The sequence below is a fragment of the Podarcis bocagei genome, assembly GCF_964188305.1.
Source record: "Podarcis bocagei genome assembly, chromosome: 13".
Lineage (NCBI taxonomy): Eukaryota > Metazoa > Chordata > Lepidosauria > Squamata > Lacertidae > Podarcis > Podarcis bocagei.
The window spans coordinates 9,932,125-9,953,530 of record NC_138138.1 but is presented as its reverse complement, the minus strand read 5'-3'; the positions used below and the strand labels follow the sequence as shown (position 1 = coordinate 9,953,530).

General features: G+C 41.6%; 1 protein-coding gene and 1 long non-coding RNA gene across 11 annotated transcripts in view; one reads left to right on the top strand and one right to left on the bottom strand.

Annotated features, from left to right (window-relative positions):
* SLC20A2 (solute carrier family 20 member 2) overlaps positions 1 to 21,406 on the top strand; it is a 92,832-nt gene that overhangs the window by 25,535 nt on the left and 45,891 nt on the right. For 3 of the 10 annotated variants that reach the window (XR_014001268.1, XM_081166381.1, XM_081166387.1), the window contains exon 1: positions 2,739 to 3,050. The exons of 2 other annotated variants lie outside the window; for them this stretch is intronic. The gene's annotated coding sequence lies outside the window, so the exon portion shown is untranslated. Of the gene's footprint in view, positions 1 to 2,737; positions 3,051 to 3,187; positions 3,210 to 21,406 lie in introns of those variants that run through there. 5 more of the 10 variants (XM_081166386.1, XM_081166385.1, XR_014001267.1 and 2 more) reach the window with 3 other exon arrangements.
* Positions 2,789 to 12,164, bottom strand: LOC308571398. Its single transcript, XR_014001384.1, has 4 exons — positions 11,774 to 12,164; positions 10,691 to 10,767; positions 10,197 to 10,354; positions 2,789 to 3,091 (listed from the first exon to the last, which is right to left on the bottom strand). It is a non-coding gene; the product is annotated as an uncharacterized lncRNA (long non-coding RNA).

Below are 21,406 nucleotides of genomic sequence, written 5' to 3'. Positions count from 1 at the left end.
TTTAATGTTGGTAGTGGAAGGTTGAAAAATTGTTTTCAACTCTTGGCAGGCTGAAGCCGAAGATCTGTAGAAGAGTATCGTAAACTGCACCTGTGTCAAAAATACCATTATTAATGCACTGTCCTTCCAAGTGCTGGGTTGCAGCATTGCCTGAAGTTTGATGCGGAATCATCACTGCTGTTTCCTTGTCAAAGAGAGAGTATTTGTGTTATAATTCAGTCACAAAGGTGTGCCTCAGTACCACCTTGCAGCACTAACATATGATACAGTGGTGCCCCGCAAGACGAATGCCTCGCAAGATGGAAAACCCACTAGACGAAAGGGTTTTCCGTTTTGGAGGTGCTTCGCAAAACGAATTTCCTATGGGCTTGCTTCGCAAGACAAAAATGTCTTGCGAGTTCCTGCGGGTTTTTTTTCCTCCCCCCCCTTTCCCCAAGCCGCTAAGCCGCTTATCAGCTGATCCTAAGCCGCTAAGCCGCTTAACAGCTGATCCACTAAGCCGCTTATCAGCTGATCCGCTAAGCTGCTTAACAGCTGATCCGCTAAGCCGCTTATCAGCTGATCCGCTAAGACGCTAAGACGCTTATCAGCTGATCCGCTAAGCCTGCTAAGCAGCTAATGGCGCTAATCTGCTAAGCCGCTAATGGGCTTGCTTCGCAAGACGAAAAAACCACAAGACGAAGAGACTCGCGGAACGGATTCTTTTTGTCTTGCGAGGCACCACTGTACTAGAGTCCATGCCTTAGCTGAGACTCTTGTGTGTCCTCCAGGATACAGTAGGGGGTTATTCCACTTTATGTTGCAGAATTTCATGTGGTGGTGCGGAGGAAGGATACTGATACATGATAACTTGTAGACTGTTTGCAACCTGATTTAGTTGTAAAAGAATCTGCAGAAGATATAATAGTCACAGACAGTTCTGGGGCAGAGAGAAGAAAAAAGGAAAAACAGCCAGATGTTTGAGGATTCCTATCCTATGTTGCGGGTAGGGTTGCAAGTGTGTCTCAGGTCTTGAAGCCTGCTGCCTGAAAATAATTGTATCGGTTGTAGAGCTGAGCAGCAATACTATACAAATTCTCATGCACACACAAAAATTATGAATGTTGGTTTCGGTTTTCTTAAGCAATATATTGGAGCGAGATATAAACATCCTAGAGAAGAGAAAACACTTTCCACACGCAGGAAGGTGTCTTTGGTTGGATACGAAAAGAACAAATGGCCTTTTTGTTGCTTTTGTTTCTGCTGTAGATGTGCTCCAACTTGCAGTATGTGTGCTTTGGATTTATTATCCTAACTCTGTATATAGAATGTGGTACAGTTAAAGGCATGTCAAGGAATGTAGTATTTTTTGTTAAAATATTCAGTTCAGTTTTGATGCACTAATTATGTCGAGTAGACCCTGGTCCATGAAAGTTTATGCTGCAAGCATATTTCTTGGGGTTTTTTTTTGCTGTGAGAGACTAACATGGTTACCCCTCTGCTAATATGTACGTGATTATGATGCCAAGTTAACCCAGGAGCAATCAGTTTGTCTTGAAATGGCCACATGCTGCTTGTGAACGTCAAATGGTTAAACTGGAATGATGTGTGTTAGGCCTACATATTCCCCATTGGCAATTTGAAAATGTCAGTTGTCATGCGCATTTTAATAGTATCATAATGGGATAAAATACTCTTAATTAATAAACAGCTCACTTAGATTTCCAAATCTAAAAAATGAGTAAATGTGTTCACTCACTAGAATTCCCCTTTGTGCCCCAAAGCATTGAGACAGCTATGAAGCTCATGTAACTTTCATTTTATTTACCTATTATTGCATTTCCCCCCGTCTTTCCTCCAAGGAGCTCAAGGTGCCACATACAGTTCTCACTTTCCACATTTTATCCTCACAGCAACCCTGTGAGATAGGTTTGGCTGAGGGATTGACTGTCCCAGGGTCACCCAGTGAGCCTGTCAAACAGTGTTTCCCAACCTTTTTTGGGCAAAGGCACACTTGTTTGATGAAAAAAATCTCGAGGCACACCACCATTACAGCCCCGTGACGTCAGCGCGCAGCGTCACGCCGGGAGGGACGCACGAAAGTGTAAGTTTCAATTTTTCCCCTCCCCCTTGCCGGGGAACCTCCAAGCTTTGGGGTTGGGGGGGGGAGGAGGCAGCAAAGCGAGGCAGGAAGGAGAGCGCGGCTTGGCTGAGTGAGCTTTGGCAGGGGCAGGGAATGAGAGCCGTGAGGCGGGCGCTGCAGACAGAGGCGCTGCCTGCCGAGCTCGCAGGCAGCCAGGCAGGCAGACGGTGAGAGCCCCGCGCTGGGCGGCCTCTCCTCGCCGCCGCCGCCCCGCCTCTCGCCGCCCGACTCGCCTGCCTCCCTCCAGGCAACATCTCGCGGCACACCAGGCAACATCTCGCGGCACACTAGTGTGCCGCGGAACAGTGGTTGGGAAACACTGCGCTATTGTATCACACTAGGATTTGCCACCACTGTGATTTAGCAATAACTTCAAAGACAAAGGCAGGTTTTTTAAAAAATAATCTGTTTTGCATGTGCATTCTAACGTTTCCCTTTTATTAAATTAGAATAATTCTGACTGTTAAATACTAATGTAATGTTTGCAACCACATGTCTAGACAAAATGTAAAAATGTGCATTTTCCTAGCCTTTTATTTCGTGCAATCCAATTAAAGCACTGAATTATTTTTCTGCATATGTAGTTTCGGTATACAACACTTGCTAAATATTGCTAGTCTATGTGAACTGATTTTTTTCCCCTTAAAGAAACCCTAAACTGAGAGGCACAATCAACTGTCCCTTTTGTATTCATGCTTTGTGGGGAGGAGGTGGGGCAGATTGACAGGAGCTCTCTATAAATGAGCTTCATTTGGATTGGCTTAACTCAAGTAATCATGACGCTGCGCTGTGCTTCAGTAACCACCCTCAACAGAGTGTCCTGTTAAGAGGAGGCATGTTTTCACCTTGAGTAGAAACTCTTGGTTGATGCTTATGAGTGTTGCCTTGTTTTGCAGTTCTCTCGGGAGTTTTATCTGGAGCTCGCTCTGTAAGTTGTAGAACAGTTCACTTTGCTTGAGATCTCTGCTCCTGAGGTGTGAATATGATAGGGTATCTATTTTAGACATAAGGAATGCATTTGTGACTAGCAAGGCAGTTACTTGAAGAATTAACTTTGCTTCTCTTTGAAACAGCTTCAAAGCATTGAGTAAGTTTTTAATAATGGGGTTTCCCCCCCTCTTGATAAACTTTTATAGAATTTTTAAAAATCATACACCTTCTATAGAAGTAGAAAAGAATGAGAGGCCGTTCTATGACAGTTTTCATGATGGGGTGGAATCTCCCCTTTGTAAAAAGTACTTTATAGCATCTATTAGCAAGAAATAAATTGAGCTGAAAGGAGGCAGATATGATCTTCTGTTTTAAATGGTTGAAAACTACCTTAACCTCAAGCATCACTGTCTTATTATTGGAAGTAAACTTTACTCTAGCTGAATACAAATATGTGTAGTATGTATCTGAAATATATAGTCTATAGTATGTGTAGTAAATGTGTTTGTACAGTAAATGAAATGGGTTTTATTCAGGGAAGATAGTTTTTACTGCCAGGTTTTTCCTAATAAAGGATAGTCTTTCTGTAGCTGAAGGTAACATACACCAGCATGAGTTTCTGAAATGCAACATACCAGTGCAGGATGGCTTACAATTAAGCAAGCTATATAAGGATGTGTAGGAAAAGTTGGAATTGGTTGGTGAAGTAACCCTTTTATATAACTGATATTTATTAGGCATTATTTCCTTCCTGGAGTATAAATCTTTCATCCTCCTTGGTCTTATTGCAAGCGTTGTGCATGTAATTTTAGAACCATGTAGGGATGTAATTTGCCTAGAAGTATTTTAATTATCCTGCCTGCCATAACAGGGTCTGTTAAATTTTAAATACTTATATGACTTTAACCTGTGGGAGGGAAAAAACCATCTTATCCAACTTGTCTGTGCCTGGCATTACAAGCCAGATTTGATATTTTATTAAGTATTGTAAATTAACTATGTTATGTAAGAGGGGTGTGTGTATATGTGTGTACACCCCCAAACAAACAAAAAGAATTGCTTGCAAGTTGCTATGAAATAATCTGTTGTTGTAAACTAAACCCCAAACCCCATGTTATTATCAATTAGAAACAAGCTTTGTCTTTGTGGCTCAATTTGATTGTTTTATAGGAAGCTCTATATGGTTGTGGTTAGTAGTACAATCCGGCTGGTCTTTCTGTTTTGAAGAGGAGGATGTGTGCAAATTTTGTAACATTTGCCTCTTTTGCTTTTAAGCAGAAAAAATGTTTTTCCATGGGTTTCTACATACCAATTTTAGATGGATTCCCATGGGTAGGATGAGGTCCATATTAAGGAAAACTAATATTTGCTGGTTGGCAAATATTCCTCTGTCACTAGTCCATAATAGTCCATAATTCCTCTCACTAGTCCATAATAAACGCCCAAGTGATCTGTTGCCGCTTAGGTTTACATGGGGTAAAGTTCAGAGTTCTTTCAGGGCAAGTGCCTTCTGACCTATATTGTACAGGTTGAGTTGCATCTGAGTCTTTCTTAAATGCTGGCAAAGTACTGGCAGTAATTAATCTGCCACATGTAAACAAGCTCCGTAAGTCAGCAGGGTTTGCCCTGGATTCTATCACAGAGGAAATCTAAGGATAACCCATTAGAATTCCCTTTAAAGTTCCTTATTTCCATTTGTGTACACTATTCTGCTGTTGGCTGGGAATAAATTGCAGTTTCCTTGCAGTTTGAACTTGGCTCTGCAAGTGTCCTCCTTGACCCCTCACCTTTGTTTTCTGTGATAGCCTTCCCCTTGGATATACTATTTGGCTGGGTAGAAGGGTATAAAGTGTTTTTACAAGTCTCTACTACAAATCTGCTTTTTGGGATTGGGCGTTTCACTGTACAATAAAGGGCCTACTCTACTTGGCTTCTGTTTGTAAAACCATCAAGGCTTGGCACTTGCTTAATATTTTCTGATTTTGGAGATTATTATTTATTTGAGTAGTGTTTTGAGTAGAGCGCTTTACAAAATATTAGCTTAGTCTCTGCCCAAATATTTCTAATCTAACACAAACAGAAAGCAAATGGATTAGTTTGAACGGTATACAGAGCAAGCCTTGCTAATTGATGGAAACTCATCCTTTCTTTAGTTCGGTAAATCTGCAAACTAGGGGGTGTTAAATCTGGACTAGGAGGTGGGATGGAATGACGGTACCAGCCCAAGACTACCCTTTTCATTGACCTGCATAGCAATATATTGGCTGGAAAAAAACCTGCAAAGTATTTCCATAAAACCTAATTAAGTTTTCTATTTCATAAACTCTATTGAGGAACCCTGTTATTCAGAAGGCAAAGAGATTTTGAGTCCCGTAGGTAATACCACTTGTGCCTTTGTATGAGTGTGAAGAATAGTCCCCCTGAAAAAGATTTCACACAGTCTTTCAAATAATTTATGTAGTGTCTTAATGAGATGTTGTTGATGTGAAGTTGGTATTTAAAGTCAAGAAATTTGGGACATTTATTGTAGTTTACTCTCAAGGCTTCTGTCTTTTGTGAAGATATGCCTGGAACAACAACAACAACAACATATTTTATAGCACGATCATAGTGCATTTTTAAGTAGCAAGAGAGATCCCTGGAGTGAAAAGCTTTCAGTAAGAAATTTGAAGTGATAGATAACATTTGGAATCGGGTGGAGGAGAGGGTAAATGTGCTGAAGACTTTATGGATAACGTGGGCACTTAGAATGGGTTTGAAAGAAGACAGAAGGCATTATTTAGATATTCAAGAAAGCCATTCTAGCCAAAAGGGGCAACAAGGGAGAAACTGTAGGCATCTAAGGATGTTTGGAGACCTTTAGATGGCTGAGGGTGGTGGAGGTGGAGGAGAAAGGGAAATTGTTTTGGGATGGGGAAAAATGATTTTTAGTTATTGTAATAAATCAGAGTGAAAGACTAGGATACAAGAGCAAAAAGAATGGGATTAGGGGCATAGCTATGGAGGTTTTTGAAGCCAAGAATGAGGAGTTTATGCTGGGTTTGGAGCAGACATGGACCTGCTGAAGGCGCATCATGTGATCAGAACAATGAGTGAGCTAAATGGTTTTGTTGGCAAAGTTCTGGATAGAAGTGAAGAGGCTGAAGTGTGACCGTGGAAGACAAGATGAGAAGTTACTAGTGTGAGCACTAGAGTTTTTGTCGGGGGGGACAAAGAGAAAGGGGTTTATTTTTGCCTTTGTTGTAAAGTGGCATGTTATGGTGCTGAGCTGAATGTGAATGCCAAAGGAGAGGGATGATAGTGGATAATGATGCTGTCGGTGGTTATAGAAAATATATGAGGAGTGGAGGTCTTGGGAGGAAAGACGACAGAGGTTAATTCTCAACCCTCATTGTGTTTGACACCGTGATTAAATATTAAGCAGAAATAACAGACAGGTAGACAGAGTTCTGAGATAGAGGAGGGAATTCTGATGTGGAAGTAGGTGTTATAAGCACATAGGTCCGGAGTGCTTATTTCAGACCAATGGCCACATTCTCATCTGAACAACTTTCCAGGAGCCACATGGCATTGGTGGGTGGCACCAAAGCCAAAAAGTGTAAATTTTAGCATTGTACCATAGGTTAGTATCTACCCACCATCCGGGCAACCAAGAAACACTGCCAAAATTCAAGGACCACATTTCAGCCAGGCAAAAACAGTTAAGGGGTGTGCGAAGCAGGGCTGGTATGGGAAAATGGGTGTGGCTGAGAAAGGGGAGTGGCCTATGTAGAGTCCTGAGGGTCAGACCGAGAGTGTGGAGGGTCACATTTGCTCCCTGAGGTTCCCCACCCCTGATATAGTTGACATTGAAAGTTTTGGTATGTGATGAGGTCACTAAGGGAGAGTATGTGCGGAGGTCACAACAGACCATGATGGAGAGGGGGAAAGCAAAGGAAGAGCTTCTCTTCCCTGTGGAAAAGTTGAATGAGCAATTGCGTCAACAGGAAGAGAAGCAGCTTAGGGGAGTCATGGAAACCTAGGGCATGAAGTGAGTCATGCAGGAGAGAACCATCAGTTGTTCCATAGGCTGCAAAGATAGTTGCCAGTGAGGAGATCATCAGTGAAGGGCTGATCTACTGGTATGCTGAGGACAGAAGTCAGATCTTATGGGGTCAAGAGAAGCTGTGGTAGAGAGAGTTGACAGTAGGTGTGAGTGATACATCCCAGGAGTTTAGAGATAAAGAACACAAGAGAAGTTGAGCTGCAGAGGCAGGTTGGGTCAAGGGGGTGTCCTTTTTGGAGAGGGTGGAAAGTGTTAGTGTGTCTAAATGCAGAAGGGAAGGAATGTGCTGATGAGATGGGGGGACGCAGAGAAAAGTGGTATATTTATTTATTTTATTAAATTTTTATACTGCCCTTTGTCCGAAGATCTCAGGTCAGTTCACAGTGTATTTGATTGAGGAGGAATAATCGGAGATAGAATCAAAGGGGAAGATAACAGCGGAATAATGAACTAGATGGGAGGAAAGAGAAAAGGATTCAGGGAAGTGTGGACTTCAAGGAAAGAGAGTTAGATAGGGGGTTATTTTATTTTTATCAGGCAAACCCATCAATGTGGAGGGAGGGCTTCAAAGGATGGAAGAGGTGCTGAAGATTCCTAGAGTTGGTGTGGATCATAGCAGTACAGTGGTACCTCAGGTTACATATGCTTCAGGTTACACACTTCGCTAACCCAGAAATAGTGCTTCAGGTTAAGAACTTTGCCTCAGGATAAGAACAGAAATCGTGCTCCGGCGGCCCCATTAGCTAAAGTGGTGCTTCAGGTTAAGAACAGTTTCAGGTTAAGAACAGACCTCCGGAACGAATTAAGTACTTAACCTGAGGTACCACTGTATTCTTGATGAGTCATGTGGCAAGCAGAAAGGAGAGGATGACTTTTACAATGGCCAAAACTGCTCAGCTGTTTGATTCTCTCCCAGAGGCATTCAGCTGCATAAGAGCAGGAGCACTGGGCTTGAAGAGAGGCAAGAGGGCTGAGGATTAGAGGCGTGAATACTTTGTTAGTGGAGAAGTACAAATGAGCCAAGAGAGGGGAAACAGGCACAAGTTGGGTGAGTGAGTGAAAATTGCAGATTCTGAGGAGCCGATAGAAGAGAGCGAGGGCTACATCTGAGAGGGCTCTGAATGAATAGACTGCAGGCTGGGGGGAAAGCAAGGATGGAAATGTGGTTTGGGAAGAGACTGTACAGTGTTAAGGGTGCTGTGGTCAGACCGAGAATTCCACAGCTGAGAACTGTTCTTGGTGATGACAAAGTAGCATTTTTAATGTGAAAACACCCCAGAAAGAGACTGTAAGTGGAAACTCAAATGCTTTGGTTTTGAATTGTCGTGGCTTTAGTGGCTGACCACAAACTCAAATGTTAGAAAACCTCATAGAAGTGAAAAAATATGTCTACTTATCACACTGCTGGCATCTGTTACAGTAATGCAAACACCAGATATTGTTTGCCAAATACATGCTGATTAGCTGCAAAGCCTCACCTTATGTTTCAGTATATTTCTTTGTGCAGAATATTTTGCCTCTTCTGAATTTTTGGTTCCCTTTGTTTTGAATATAATTCCTGGAGGTCGCCCCCCCCCCCCAGTAGTTGCCAAATTGTATGTCAAGTTCTGGCAGTCATAACTGTCAAGCACAGAATAATTATGGCTTTTATGTTTTTGATTTTTAGCAGGGTCTTATTATATTGTTGCCTTATTGAAAGCACTCGTGGTGCTTCCTAAAACTACTGCAACAATATAAACCATCTAGCCATTTGGTCATTAGGTGAATGGTCACTTATTAGATACTGTCAGATAAACTTCCATTCACAACTCCAGGAGCGTGTTCTCTGTGACATGGAAGTGAATTGTGTAGGATCCAGCACTTTGCGTGAATGCAAGGCACTGTCAGTGGTGTAAACTTAGGCCGACAAAAGCCCAATAGGTTTTTAAAAAGGAGGCTCAGGGGTGTGCGCCCTAGGCATGTTTTGTGACTGCCACAGGTCCAATTGCGACCACATGGAGATCTCTGAATGCCAGGTTGGTGGCTGACGTCTGCATTTGGATGGCCCCTCTAGCTTTCTTAAGCAGGGAAGCAGAAGAGCTTATTTATTGCATTTATATCTCACCTTTTTCTCCAAGGAGTAAATGGTTCACCTCCATTAATCCCTACTGCGACCCTGTGAGGTAGATTAAGAGGCTGTGACTGGCTCAAGGTCACCCAGTGAACTTCATGACTGAGTAGGGATTTGAACCCTGATTTCCCAGGTCCTAGTCCAACAATCTAACAACACAACACTGCCTTTCTAGAGTCCTTGTGCTATGAGGCAGCTATATAAATTAAGTAGGTAAATAAATATGGAGCAAGCCAAATGTCACTTAGAGAAGAATCTGAAATACTTTCCTTGAAGCTTGAATTTGTTTTATTCTGGATTGTTTTATAATTTGATGTTTTAATGTGCTGCAAACCACTTTGAGGTTTTTTTCTTTAAAATATAAATTGGCATAGAAAGGAAATCAACAACAATAATAAAATCCACTGGAGAAAAATTGGCACCTAGACATTTTTTTGTGGTGACCATAACCCAGGTTTACGGTACCATTTGGCGATTAGCTTATATATCTGAGTTTCTAACACTGAATGTGTACCTCCACATGAATCCTTGGGCCACCTCAAACCATACATTCACACTCCCAGGAGAGTGTTTGTGCATATTTTTGTAATTAATTGGTGTATGCCCATTTACGTACTTGTCAGCCTTTTGCACTCAAAAGAAAGTATTGGGTTGGTCTTAAATTGATGCCATCTCATCCTGGATGTATGATTTGTGATAGCCCAAGTTTACTGTGACTGTGTGAGGTGCACACCCCAGTTCCTAATTCTTTTTGACATACTAGAGCTATGCAGTATTTTGCTCCCAAAGCATTGGACCAGGCACAATTCACTCCTATCTCTCTCTCTCTTGGAGGTGAGGATATATAATTTGGGTGGCTTAATGATTATTTTGAGGCGCACACCTCAGTTACTAATTCCTTTCTACATATTTTAACTATAGTATAATATATTAGTTCACATTATTGAAACATGCCATAAATTTTACATAAGTTGTATGGATGTAGGTACCATGGTTCATGAGACCAGCTCTGTAGGTCAGCAGCTATTTTGGAAAATGGCTCTCACAGACTTTTGCCAACCTGCAGATGATGTCATCTCAATTGTTTTCATTGCAAACGATGTCTGCTGTGCCCTCCAAGTAGATATTGCTGTCAGTAATGATTTTCCTATAGAATTCAATTACAAGAACAGGAACACAGTAAAGTGTTTCACTTGAAGTACCTTGAACCAGTTCCATTTGGCCTCTTCAGATTTGCTTACGATTTGATCTTGCTGGTGACTTTACCTCTGTCATACATCTCTTAATTCATTCTAATCCGAAGCCTTGAACAGTTCCTCCTCTTGTGGATGATAGAAAAGCTGATGTTCAAGGACAAGAGCATTGTGCTCTCAATTTTTAAACTATGAACCCAGCAGTGAAATTTAGACTATGTAGCAATATAGCAGGGAAGGAAAGGTGGTGGGTTGAGAGAAATGGGAGAGGTTGCCATTATCATACTTACTGTGATTGAGCCAGTTGTAAAGAAGAGTTGCATCAGTAGATAACTTGCATAAATTGCAGATGTCCCTATCAATGCAACTACAGGAAAAATATGAGTCATTGAATCAAAGGCTCTTGTAATAGAGTATACCTAAGGGCACTCCAGATTCCCTTAAAAGATATTGGGAAGTTAATGCTGTTAGTGCAGGATGTGGTTATAAATATGCTACTTGTAGGTTGACTCAGTAGGAGCTCCCTTAGCCCTTGGACTAACCCAACACATATCTTCTAAAATCAAGCAAGCAGGATGATACCATTGCAGGTTGATAAATTTTTAATTGAGTAGTTATCTGCAAATTGTTGTAGGCAATTTCAGATCTTGGCAGGAATTCTCTAAATATATCTTACTCAGGATTATTAAAGGTAGATCTTATGTAATGTAAGGTAAACGACCATTTGTACTGTGATTTTTGACCTCAGAGCAAAAACTTCATTTTTTGAGCCATCATGACACAGGTTTTATTGGGTTGCTCTGAAGTATGTTTTGTTGTTGTTTAGTCGTGTCCAACTCTTCATGACCCCATGGACCAGAGCATGCCAGGCACTTCTGTCTTCCACTGTCTCCTGCAGTTTGGTCAGACTCATGTTTGTAGCTTTGAGAACACTGTCCAACCATCTCGTCCTCTGTTGTCCCCTTCTCCTTGTGCCCTCAATCTTTCCCAACATCAGGGTCTTTTCCAGGGAGTCTTCTCTTCTCATGAGGTGGCCAAAGTATTGGAGCCTCAGCTTCAGGATCTGTCTTTCCAGTGAGCACTCAGGGCTGATTTCCTTAAGAATGGATACGTTTGATCTTCTTGCAGTCCATGGGACTCTCAAGAGTCTCCTCCAGCACCATAATTCAAAAGCATCAATTCTTCGGCGATCAGCCTTCTTTATGGTCCAGAAGTATGTTTACCTCTTGTATAAATCAGAGGATACATTTTAATTGTTGCTTAGCACTCATTATACCTTTGGTCTCTTTTTCTCCGTTACATTTCATGGTTCATCTTTGTGGCCCATATTGGAATTGAGCAAGTGGATTTGGGGTTATGGGAATGGGTCTTACTGTGGATGCTTCCCTAGAAGGTGGGGTTGTTTACTGTACAGGCAGCTTACTCACTGGGAAATAGAAAAAGAATGTGCTCTGTTCATCAGTGTTCTGGAATTGAGAGCAGTAAACAATGCAGAGACGTACAGTTAACTGTAGGCAATTCCACCAGCAGATTACTACAGTAGATCAAAGTGAATACTATACACCACAGTGCAGGGAAGTGATAGCGATTGATTGACGTATCATCCTGAGGGAAGTGACTTTGTGACATCTGGTTGACCCATTCTGGTTCTTTTTTGTTAAGTCATCCTGGGGTGAAGTCTGTGCGTTAGGAAGGATGTTTCTTCAGTGCTTGTGTGTGCAACAGTGTTGTAATTTAACAAGCCTTCCTTTAACATGCCTAAATCCTGTACAGTGGTGCCTCGCAAGACGAAATTAATCCGTTCCGCGAGCCTCTTCGTCTAGCGGTTTTTTCGTCTTGCGAAGCAACCCTATTAGCGGCTTAGCGGATTAGCGCTATTAGTGGTTTAGCGGCTATTAAAGGCTTAGCGGCGACGGACTTCCGGGGGCGGCGCGAAACTGTAATGGCGGTCCTCTTCGAGCTCTGAAGAGGGGCTCTGCGGAAAAGGGTCGTTCGCTGCGGCATAGCGACAACCCATCAAGATAAACCACGGGTAGAGTGAGCCCGTGGCCGTGGGACTCGGCGGGCACCAGAAGCTGCTCCGAAAACACAGAAGGGACCCCGTAAGGAGACCCGGAGTGAAGGAGGGGTAGCGGTGCTGTGAGTTCATCGCTCTTTCCGCGGAAGCGAAGCCGCGCGGCTGTTACAGATGAGCGCTGATCCTTCTTCCTAAAATCAACGCTAAACTGCAAGCAACATACCCGTGAGTAAAGGGGTTTAAAATTTGGCAAAAGAAATTCGGTTAATTTGGCTGAAAGCGGGAGACGAGAAAAGGGAAGTCCGTCTTCCGACATTGCTGACAAGATCAAAGCAAAGCTTTTAGAAACGGAAGCATTTGAAACGGGACTCTGGGAAGCTTAAACTTTTTCGTGCTATAAAATCTGCTTATTTTATTGAGTTGAAGGTGGAAATGGACATTGACTAAAAGAAGCAGCAAATGGTGACTTTCCTCCTATCTTTTTTCTCCTTTGGGCTGTATTTTTAAAGAGCCAGATTGTCGGGCTGCCAGAGAGAGAGACTGTGTCAAACTGCGGAAACAGTTGCAAACTGTGCTAGAAAGTAACTGTTATATTTGAGCAGAAAAGACTGATTGGGATACTGTTACAAGCACCTTTCGTGAAACTTTGTCGATTTATAAAAGGTGCTTTGGGAAATCTTGAGTTTATGAAGGGACTTTTGGACTAACGAATTTACTGTCTTGAAACAATTTGGAACTTTAATGGCGGATTACTTCCTTCTTTGTCTTTGAAACCGGGTGGTACTCCCCCTACAGGGCTTTCGGATTATAAAATCCTGGGAACTGACTTTTGTTTTGAATTCCATCTCACTGGTTGTTTACTCCTGAATTTGTCTTTCCCATGGAACAATAGACAATTTGACCTTGAACATTGACAGATGTGTAATGAGTGGTGCAGGGAGAACAAGAGCATCTAAAGCAAAGGAAACTAAAGAGGCCAAGGAAAAAGAAAAAGAAAAGGAAAGAAGACCAGCACAATTTGTACAAACAACATTGACCCAAGGACGCCGGTCGTCGGTTCCAGCTGTACTGGTGTCTCATAGAGAACAAGGGGAAATAACTGAGAAGTCCACTGAGGAAGATATGGCAGCAGGTGGGTCAGATACACTATTAAAACAAATATTGGAGCAACTATCAAGTTTAAACCAGAAGGTGGACGATCAGTCTGTGAAGATAGATAAAGCAACTTCCTCGATTCAAAAACTGACTGACCAAGTTTCCCAGCACACGCAAGCCATAGAGAAATTGCAAGGAGCAACAGCGGAAAATCGAGAATTAGCTGGAGAAGCAATCCAGAAAGTGGGAGTCCTACAAAAAGAGGTTGAAGAAATAAAAGGAGAAGTTAGGCCCCTGCACAAACAGGTGGGTGAACAACAAGTCTATCTGTCAATGGTGGAACTGAAAAATCGTGAGAGCAACATCAAATTGAGAGGTATTCCGGAACTCGAGCAAGGAGACTTGATTGGATACTTAACACAGGAATTCTCGAAGTTCTGGGGTTTAAAGGAAGACACAGATTTTAGGATTGTCTTGGCATATAGACTGGGAAGACTGGTAAGGAAAGACAGATCCAGAGACTGTTTGATAATTTTAAGAACAAAGGAAGAGAGAGACAAGATCCTAGGCCTTCACTTCAAAAAAGCAATTGAAATACAAGACAAAAGGGTGGAAATTTACAGAGATATCCCGAGGCAGCTGCTGGACCTTAGAGCCGCCTATACAGAATTAGCAAAATTGCTGAGACACAACGCAATCCCCTATAGGTGGGAGTTTCCACAGGGATTATCCTTCACCTACAAAGAAAGGAAGGTTAAAATAAGAACACCTGAAGATAACCAAAAGTTCCTTCACGACCACGGAGAAGATCTCCAAAAAGGAGCGGATTGGCTTCCAGTTTTACCAGCACCAGCACCGCCCGGAAGTGGGCCAACGCCTATACCTTCGGGATCTGAACAAAAGGAAGACACCCCATCTTAAGAACATCTTAAATAGAACGGGATGTCTCTGCAGCTACTTAGTTGGAACATAAATGGCGGGAATTCTCCGGAAAAAAGGAGAAGGATATTTCATATCCTAAAAAAAGAACAATTGGATGTAATATGTTTGCAAGAAACACATGTGACTAGGCTCCACAGGAAAGTATTAATTAATAAAAGACTTGGCCAAGAATTTATCTCATCAGACAAAGTTAAAAAAAGAGGTGTTGTAATTTATGCAAAGGAGAACCTGTCGCCAAAATTTTTATTTAAAGATGATCATGGAAGAATCCTCGCAATTGAAATCCAAACACAAGGGGAAAAGATTTTGATATTAGGAATTTACGCGCCAAATGATGGAAAATCAGAATTCTACAAGAAGCTGCATGAGACAATGATGGACTATTTGGACTATGCTAATATTATTGTGATGGGAGATATGAATGGGGTGGTGTCTACAAATATGGACAAATCCCAAAATCAAAACTTAACAACAGACGGCAGACTCCCTAAAACTTTCTTTGAAATGACAGACAATATGGACTTGATTGACATTTGGAGGACAAGGAACCCCTTGGGTAAAGAAGGAACTTTCTTTTCTGAGGCCCACTTGTCATGGACACGAATCGACCAAATTTGGATATCTAGAGGGCTGGCTCCGAAAACGAGAAAAGTGGAAATCTGCCCAAAAACCTGCTCCGACCATAATGCCATAAAAATGGAACTGAGACTTTTCCCAACTGGATCCTTCAGATGGAGAATGAATGACACCTTGTTAAGAGATCAAGAGATTGTGAAGAAGGCCCAAAAAACACTAAAGGACTACTTTGAAATAAATTTGAACACTACGGTGGAGAAAAGAACAATCTGGGACGCAAGTAAAGCTGTAATGAGAGGGTTTCTGATTCAACAGAATTCGATAAAAAGAAAATATTGGAATGGAAAAAAGGAAAAAATTTTAGAGAAAATAAGTGAAGGAGAGAAAAAACTGAGAATCAAACCGAAGTCTAAAGAGGTGCTAAGAGAGATCAAATTTCATCAAGCACAATATTCGAAACTGATCAATCAAGAGATTGAGTGGAAAATCAAACTAATGAAGCAGAGATCGTTTGAATCAGCAAATAAATGTGGAAAGTTGCTGGCTTGGCAGTTGAAAAAAAGACAAAAGTTAAATACGGTTACAAATTTGGAGATTCAAGGAAAAATAGTTCAGAAACCAGAAGAAATAAGAAAGTGCTTCCACAGATATTTCAAAGAGCTCTACGCACAGGGGCCTCAGAAAGAATCGGAAATGGACCAATTTTTGGAAACAAATGGACTACCTAAAATAAGTCAAGATAAAAGATCAATTCTTAACAGCAAAATAACTCAACAGGAAATTGAAGGTGCCATCCAAAACATGCAGCTGGGCAAATCTCCAGGCCCGGACGGACTCACCTCCAAATATTATAAAACTTTGAAGGATTTCTTGATACAACCGTTGTTGGAGGTTTGTAACCAGATCATGGAGGGGAGGAAGGCACCGGAAACGTGGAAAGAAGCATTTATCACATTGATTCCCAAGTCAGAAAGGGAAAAGACTCAGCTTAAGAACTACCGTCCCATCTCACTCCTGAATGTGGATTACAAAATTTTTGCAGACATTTTAGCAAGTAGACTTAAAAATGTATTAAATGAAGTAATTCACAAGGACCAAGCAGGCTTTCTCCCTGGTAGACACATGTCGGACAATACCAGGAACATTATTGATATATTGGAGCTGTTGCGAATTAGAAACACAAGGGCTGCTTTAATCTTTATTGATGCGGAGAAAGCATTTGACAACATTTCTTGGATGTTTATGAAGAAGAACTTGAAAGGGATGGGAGTGGGACGGGGGTTTGAAAATGGATTAGAAGCAATTTACTCAGAACAAAAAGCTAAACTGATAGTGAACAATGTGGTATCGGAGGAACTTCAAATTGAAAAAGGGACACGACAGGGGTGCCCTCTATCCCCTCTGCTATTTATTTCTGTTCTGGAGGTATTGCTGAATATGATTAGGGAGGACCAGTTGGTGCAAGGTATAGTGGTCGGAGCGAAACAATACAAACTGAAAGCTTTCGCAGATGACTTAGTCTTGACATTACAGGAGCCAGAATCTAGCACAAAAAGAGTTTTGGAACTTATCTTGGAGTTTGGTCGGGTGGCGGGATTTAAGTTAAACAAACAAAAAACTAAGGTTTTGGTTAAAAATCTGACATCTACAGAGATAGAGGGGTATCAGAAAGAGACAGAGTTAAGTGTGGTTAAAAAAGTGAAATACCTGGGGGTATCCTTGTCCACTAAAAATTTAAATCTTTTCAAAGATAACTATGAAAAATGTTGGCTGGAAATTAAAAAAGACTTGGATATATGGTCAAGATTGAAACTCACCTTGTCAGGCCGAATCGCAGCTATAAAGATGTGTGTTTTGCCAAAAATGTTATTCTTATTTCAAACCCTTCAGGTCGTGGACAGAATGGAATGTTTTGGAAAATGGCAGAAGGATATTTCTAAGTTTGTCTGGCAGGGCAAAAAGCCCCGAATAAAATTTAAAATACTAACTGACTCAAAAGATAGAGGGGGGTTTGCCCTGCCGGATTTAAGGTTGTATTATGAAGCTGCAGCCTTCTGCTGGTTGAAGGATTGGTTTCTGTTGGAAAACACCGATGTCCTAGATCTGGAAGGGTTTGATAATGTGTATGGGTGGCACGCATATTTGTGGTACGACAAGGCGAAGATTCATAAATTGTTTAAAAACCATATTGTCAGAAAATCAATTTTTGCCGTCTGGATGAAATACAAGGACCTATTAGAAAGTAAGACCCCGAGGTGGTTATCACCTGTGGAAGCCAAGATTTCTAAAAAAAGGCCCAATATGGAGGCCTACTGGCCAAAATATTGGGAATTGATCGAAAGAGTTGGAGATAATTGGAAGCTCCAAAGCCAGGACAAACTAAAAGGTAAGGTGCGAGATTGGTTGCATTATGCTCAAATTCAAGAGGTATTCAAAATAGATAAAAAAGTGGGTTTCCAGTTGGAGAAATCGAAACTGGAGACGGAGTTACTAGAACCAAAGACTAAGGTACTTTCGAGGATGTATGACTTGCTGCTTAAATGGAACACACAGGATGAGATAGTTAAATCTGCTATGATAAAATGGGCACAGGATGTAGGACACAACATTATGTCTGAGGACTGGGAAAGGTTATGGAACACCGGTATGAAATTCACGGCATGTAGTGCCTTGAAAGAGAACATTATGAAAATGGTATACCGGTGGTACATGACCCCAGTCAAGTTGGCTAAAATATATCATCTTTCTGATAATAAGTGTTGGAAATGTAAGGAGGCAGAAGGGACATTCTTTCACCTCTGGTGGACCTGCCCGAAAGTAAAGGCCTTTTGGGAAATGATACATAATGAGCTGAAAAAGGTATTTAGATATACCTTCTCTAAGAAACCAGAGGCCTTTCTCCTGGGCATGGTGGACCGGAAGGTGCCAAAGAAGGACAGAACCTTGTTTATGTATGCAACCACAGCAGCTAGGATTCTCACCGCTAAGTTCTGGAAAACACCAGATTTACCCACACTGGAGGACTGGCAGACGCAGTTGATGGACTACATGGAGTTGGCAGAAATGACTGGCAGAATCCGAGATCTGAGCGAAGAAACAATGGAGGAGGACTGGAAAAAATTTAAGGACTATTTGCAAAAACATTATAAGTTGTTTGAATGTTAAGATAGCGCACGATTAAGAAATGTTATGTTTCCGCAATTTATTTTAAGCAAATGATAAAGTAAGTATTGATAGAAAAAACGAGAAATATTTGAAACAAATTATTATGTTTATTAAGAATGTCAAAACTAAATTACAAATTTTTGAAATTGGTAACATAATACATTTAAAGGTATAATAAGATGGGAAACAAGATAACAAATTGCTGAACTGGCTAGAACAATGAATGCAATGCTGAGAGGATGTGAGGAGGTCCAAAAGTGAATTGCTGAAAGATGTTAAGGAAAGTTTCATAATATTTTTTCTTGTTTTTATTTTTCCTTATATATATATATAAAAAATGTTTCTTGTATGTTGCCATGTAAACAAATTTGTTAATCTATGAAAAGAAACGCAATAAAAAATCTTTATAAAAAAAATAAAGGCTTAGCGGCTATTAAAGGCTTAGCGGCTATTAAAGGCTTAGCAGATTAGCGGCTAAAAGGCTATTAGCAGCTATTAAAGGCTTAGCGGATTAGCGGCTAAAAGGCTATTAGCGGCTTAGCGGCTTAGAAAAAGGGGGGGAAAGCGAAAAAAAATCGGAACACTTGCAAGATGTTTTCGTCTTGCAAAGCAAGCCCATAGGGAAAATCGTCCTGCGAAGCAGCTCAAAAACGGAAAACCCTTTCTTCTAGCGGGTTTTCTGTCTTGCGAGGCATTTGTCTTGCGGGGCACCACTGTAATTTGATCTGAATCCCAAGTACATTCTGTAGACATAAGAATTCTAGAATATAACCACCATGGAGTAGTGGTTAGGGAACGTTAGGGCTAGGATGTGGGAGATCAAGGTTCAAATCCACACTTGGCCATGAGCCCCTCTTTGTGTCCATCCTTTTCTCACAGGGCTGTTGGAGGAAGGGGGTGGGATATAAATTAAATAAACACATTTGTAAATATGTCATCCATACCCAAGCATCCATTGTGCCTACTGAATGTGTTTCTTTTCTATCTCTCCATTGGGTTGAACATATGTCTCCTGCGCTTGCATTATTGAGTAAAGATCAGCTGACTACTTAGCAAATCTTCTAACACTCTGGGTAACTTTGTCCCCAGCAACTGAATACCATATTTTTTGCTCTATAAGACTCACCTTTTCCCTCCTAAAAAGTAAGAGGAAATGTGTGTGCGTCTTATGGAGCGAATGCAGGCTGCACAGCTATCCCAGAAGCCAGAACAGCAAGAGGGATTGCTGCTTTCACTGTTCTGGCTTCTGAGATTCAGAATATTTTTTTCCTTGTGTTGCCGCCCTTTAGACCTCTCATGGATACACAAAGAAGGACCTCAGATGATCATCACAGGGTCTGGGACAGTTCATATGGGAAAGGCAGTCCTTGAGGTGTTGTGGCTCTGAGCTGTTCCAGGCTTTATAGGTCACAACCAGCATATTGAATTGGGCCTGGAAACTAATTGGCAGTCAGTGAAGTTGGGCCAAGATTAGTGTTATGTGTTCAAGCCATCTTGCCCTGGTGAGCAAACTGGCTGCTTAATTTTGCACCAGCTGAAGTTTCCAAACTTTCAGAGGCAGCCGTCCACATATAACATGTTGCAACAATGCATTAATGTCTGTTTCAGTGCTTCTACCTTAGATACCAGGAATTTTAGCTAGGAGATTTTTGCATCACCATCATCAAGCTTTCTTAGTTGCTTTACATAAGCATCTCAGAGCAATTTACAAATATAGTAAAATATGCAGTGCCACTCGTGACAAGCAAAGGAAAAAGCAGAGCACAGTAATCAAATCATAAAGCAATCATTCCAGCCCCTAACATAGGCCTTACCATAGCAGATGGCCAAAGTTAGATAGAGAGATGGAAAGATATCACCAACTGCTTCAAAGAAAAGTTTAACACTTGGGAGAAGAAAATGTTGCTGCCGAGTGAGCTTCCCTGGGGAGACCATTCTGTGGATGGAGGCTGGTTCCTCATGATCACCCTCCAGACAACTGCTTGCCCCTCATTCTGACTTCAGGACATGGGCAGGCTCATATAAGGGCCGGGAAGGTATTGAGGTCCTGAGTCATCTAAGGCTTTATAGGTAAAGACTACCACATTGAATTAGGCTGGGAAACAAACTGGCAGTCCAGAACAGGTGTTATATATTTGGACTGTGCTATCCCAGTTAATAATTTGGCCGCCGAATTTTGCACCAACCGCAGTTTCTGAACCATATCAAAAGGCAGACCTATATGGAACATTGCAGTAATCCAGCTGTGAGGTTACTTGGTCATAGAGCTCTGAAGCCAGGCTATGCCCATCCATATTAGACCACCAACTGAAGCTGGTTGAAGGTGCTCCATGCCGTTTAGACCACTTGTGTCTCCATTGACAGTGATGGATCAAAGGGTATATCTGTGCATCTGATCTTTCAGGGGAAATGCGACCCTAAAGTAGGCTGCATGCCACCTGTCCAGATCAAGGAACTGTTCTCTTACCATCTGTCTTGTCTGGATTGAGCCTCAGTTTTTGGCTGTCATCCAGTTCATTGCCACAACCAGACACCTGTTCGGCATGCACTCTGCTACACCTGCTGAAGATTAAAATGGAGCCGTGTGTCACCAGCTTACCGATGACAACACACTCAAAATGTCTGGATGATCTCACTCAGCAGTTTCATGTATATTTAAATAGCATGGGGGATAAGACTTGAACCCTGTGGAACGCCATACTGAAGGCTCCATAAGACCAGGCAAAAATCACCCAGGATCACCTTCTGAACCTGGTTGCCCAAGTAGGGGCAGAACAACCACTCCCCCTGTCTCTCTCCTGGCAAAGGTGGTCTCAGTGCTATAGCTTGAACCCTAGATGAAATGGATCAGGATGGATAAAAATCAATGATTTTAAATCAGATTTTTTTTAAAAAAAAGAAAAATAAGAGTTTTTAAAATAAAATGCTTTTGGAGGAAAAAATCTTTCTTAAGTTAGTTTTCTATTTAAGTTACCGTACTTTTCCATGTATAACACGCCCCTTTGTATAAGATGCCCCCTATTTTGGGGGACTAAAATGAAGAAACTGGGGGGAGGGGAGGGAGGAATTACCCCCAGAGTTGTTGAGCTTTTTTTTGGGAGGAAATCACTCACTCACCTGGTCACCAACACTCACAGTAGCACACGCCACAGAAGCCGCCAGTAGCCACAACAACAGCCAATCAACAGCAACGCTTGCCACCAATCAAATC